Source organism: Cephus cinctus, unplaced genomic scaffold, assembly GCF_000341935.2.
Source record: "Cephus cinctus unplaced genomic scaffold, Ccin1 Ccin1_scaffold0814, whole genome shotgun sequence".
In the NCBI taxonomy this organism is placed as follows: domain Eukaryota; kingdom Metazoa; phylum Arthropoda; class Insecta; order Hymenoptera; family Cephidae; genus Cephus; species Cephus cinctus.
The window spans coordinates 338,647-342,809 of record NW_014333409.1 but is presented as its reverse complement, the minus strand read 5'-3'; the positions used below and the strand labels follow the sequence as shown (position 1 = coordinate 342,809).

At 46.8% G+C, this 4,163-nt stretch overlaps 1 protein-coding gene across 1 annotated transcript in view; it reads right to left on the bottom strand.

Moving 5' to 3' along the window:
- Positions 1 to 4,163, bottom strand: part of LOC107270751 (protein turtle) — a gene marked incomplete in the record, with an annotated part of 104,179 nt that overhangs the window by 59,769 nt on the left and 40,247 nt on the right.

The following is a 4,163-nucleotide window of genomic DNA, read 5'->3' as shown; positions in this document are numbered from 1 at the left end:
CCCCCCCATTTTCCCCATCCAGCGCCTTTGCTGCGTTTCAAATGATTACCGGCGCGTTGTGCCTCGGCTGAATGGTCGGAATTGTCAGCAGTTGTACTGGAAATGACTGTCGCGGAGTCGCTCGGTCGCTGACGATGAAAATTCCAGGAGTTATTCTGCGCTAGGGATGTTTCACTTAAATACAGTCCTATTCAAACGTACTGAGGTACGGTTTTTCATGGAAACAATCACATTTTTCGCGTTTTTCCTAGCAGAGACACGATTGTCGCCCGATTAGCGATGTACGACTGTCTCTGAAAGTGCGACCTGACATTATTATCACACTATATACAGAGTCGCCAAATTTGGATTCTTTACCGAAATAACAAAAAATAAGGTGGATACTTATGTCGCGATATGAAACGCGTCTGTCTATTTTTCCCCAGCGACAAAAATGACAGGCAATGTACAGATTCGTACATGGAATTCCTATATATATAATATACGTATACCTAAGATCCATACGTTCTGTCGTATAAACTATTTTCAATGTGCTGATCTAACGCCTTATAAAAAAAGTACAAAAAAAAGGAAGATAAGGTAAAAAAAGATATACCAGAAAAAGCAAAGAAAAACGACGATGGAGAGGTTCCATTAAAAAGGGCAGGGGGGGGGAAGGTACTTCCTCGACGAGGGTGCGGAAAACACGGTAGGGCAATGATAATCGGGAAACCTCCCCCCCTCCCCCGCCCGGGACGCCGGAAACAGGAGGATGCGAAATCGAAAGGGCGGAAGTGAATAGGAGGAGACGAGCGAAAGAACTAGAGGTTATATAAGGTACAGGCACGGGGGAAGGGAGTCGGATGGGAGTCAGATGAAGAAAAGAAAAGGAGGAAACAGGGTAAAAAAAAGGCTGCCTTTCAAATACTCGTAGACCGCGATCAAACAATCTTCAGGATTGCGGCAGGGGCTCGTGTCGGCGGTTGATGTTTTCAGGGCGCTCGAGAGGGCATGAATCGAGCATCGAGGGCGCCCTCGTGAAATTCACTTGCACCCTTCCACGTCCCGAATCAAAGGGTTGTAAACCTACGAATTAGAGGACGTATACGAATTCATGGGATTCGCAAAAAAAAAAAAAGAAGCAATCTATTCTAAGATATATCATATGCGAAATAAAAAAATTTTCGGTTAAATCAACTCTATTCGTGGATAGCTAAGTGCAAGCGCAATATGACCTTTGACCCTTCATTTCACTATTTGACCTCTGTTCACGTATTACCACGCGCGAGAAATGTGACGCCATTTTCAATATCTAGGTCCTGAACCAGTTCCCCTTAGTTACCGACAGAGGGCCCCCCGCCCCACCCTTCGGCTTGTGAGCCGTCCAGAGTTTCGCACAGTTCCGTGCTGTTCCACGTATGCCGTATTTAATCCGCGTTTTACGCCTCGACGGGCCAAGCGTGATTCAATTACGCGAGGGGCTGTGCGTGCCTGGCCAGTATAGGTACTATACTCCGCCTTATACCGGTATAGTATTAACTATACACCCTTCTACCATACCCACAAGCTTCTCCATCTTGAATGCTTACCATATACACCTAACCTCTACAGTACTGTAGTATTTGAACCCCTGCCTTTGATAAACTAACTTAACCCGTCATCTACAACCCCCTTACTTAACCAGATGCCAGGATCCTCATAGTGGGCTGGTAAAAAAGGATGGGTTGGGGCATACTCCGAAAATTTGACAAGCACCCCCGGTTGAAAATTAATTTTCCTTGGAAAATCACCGCTGAAACCATTCCACGACCCCTCTTCCCACATGCCTATTAGCGACACGTCCCAGCGTGACGGCATATGTAGCATGCGTGTGACCCGGCGTATTCAGTGATTTTACCGACGGTACAGAAAGTTCCTTTATGAAAGTTCAGGAAAGACTTGCCGAATGCTTCTACTACCCCTATTCTCAGGGTGGCATGTACCAGGGAGGGCTGACGTAGGCACGGACGTGTACCACTTCCCTCGCGACCGGGCACGAAATGTAGCGGCTAATGGGCTGAGTGTGTTACGCTTAGGGCTGAGTTACCAGCCCACCCTCACCAGGACCAACAGAATACAGACCTTCCCCATAGTTGCGCCCCTCCCCGTGGAAGGAGTACGGCCCTGGAGGATCGACTTAGCCCTCTAACGGATAAACGGTATACTAAATGGTACTTTGCTACTGTGGCATTGACAGTGGAGTGGGGTTTCCCTTGGAATTTCAGCAAAGCTTCGCGCTTCGTTCAAGAGCCCGGTGGAAAGTTTCGCGAGGAGTTAGGCGATGCGTGCTTTTGAAAGGGACTGTACGTAGTACGTTGTGAACTGGCGCAACAACTGTGCGCTCGCTCGTGTCGTACGACGCTGGCTTAATGGTCTGCGCCGGAATGGGTTATCTGCGGCTTAGGAGATAGTGACAGAGGATAAGGATAAATAAATACGATAAGAGGAAATATTGAAAATTAAATGGAACGGGCTCGAAGGACTCGTGAGCGAAGTGACTCCGTGACGTAAAAATAACAACCGACAGGATTGCCTGGTGAATTTCTCACGCGAAATATTTCTACGATTTCTGGAATCTTGAATAGAAAAATTCCTAGTCCGATATGCTATATATACGCTGCAGCATCCCGTTATCCTGGACCATCCTGGTTTCCCCAGGGCTCTGGCTCTGGCATTACCAGAGCACGAGAGTCGAGATAGCTGGTCCAGTGGACTGAGAGACGTAAGAGAGAGAGAGAGGGAGAGGTAAACTAAAAGCCTGAAGAAAAAGAGAAATCCAACAAGAAAATAAAGGATGGAAGTCGTTCCTAGAGAAACAGCCTTTCTTCCCTATGGACCAATCGTCTCTTCCTTCGTCCTCCGGCTGCTGGTCCTCGAGTGTCGCCCAACGATAATGGCTCGCCAATGTTGAGTAAAAGGGAGCCAATCGTCGTCCTCTTGAATTCAAAACATCCCCTAGACCTGCCTCTATTGCATATCGTCTCATAGAGATCATTTAATTGGCACCGACTTATTGCCGGGTACAAGTCGAACTTTGAACTTTGATGTATACCTCGTACCATCCCTCTTAAGGTCTTTCATTGACGTATCTATGGATACAAGGGTTGGATCTATAAGTATTATCCAAGATCATAGCTGTATGCGTCCAATCACTGTGACAGTTATCTGCAGTCAGCTATATGACATAACCTACAGTCAAGTAGAAGATTAAAGAGTGGTCCATGGCAGACCGAATTATTGGTGCCTACGTTAGCATAAATTAATAATGCGACCCCTTTTTTTTTCGATCCCTTTAATACTTGCTATATCTGGAATTATAACAGAAGGGTACATCAAGAGTACGTCTGGAAGCAGGGGTGAGTCGTGTATGGAGGGGATGTCTATAATGCAACCCCCTTTAGGTAGTACCAGCACTCACGAGCCACCCTTGGTCGTCTCCCCGTGGACCACTAATCGGATTTTAACACCCTGCACAGGGTAAAAATCGCGCCTCTCTGACAGTTAGGTTCGGTCTTGGTCCTCGTGCTCGCTAAGGGAGGGCGATACGCCCTCCGTCGCACCCCCTGGGGAAAACCCGGACGGAAATCACAGGACAAAAAGGAGCGTGAAATAACACGTGGCTGATAAGGATTTGGGAATCCCTTTTTTTTTTCTTTCTTTTTTTTTTCTCTTTTTTTTCTTCAAGACACCCCTTATCTGCACCCTGCCAATTTCGCAGTCGTAAGTTTCACGCCACGCGAATGGATTGCGACTCGCGAAAAGCTCCTTTTGTTTCTATCGGACTTCCTCCTTGTTACCGCAGCCATTTCATTTCTCCCTGGACCATTATTTTCTTGGGACAGCTCATACCCGTACCCACCATTTTTTTCAACCCCCTCCGTCCTTTATCACGCGCACACCTTCGCTTGTAAATGCGCCTTGAGAGACGAGATTTCTTTTTTTTTTCTTTTTTTTTTCATTCGTATCGCGTCCGTATATCTCACCCTGACAATTCTATAATGTATATCTACTTGCCCAGCCCCTCTTTGCGTTGACTGTACCCGACGTCGTCACGAGTGAGATTATTGGAACGGATAAGGGTTGAAACAAAAAATAGAAATTGATTAAGAAAAGGATCCCCCCCCCCCCACCGTCTGTTTGAGCAT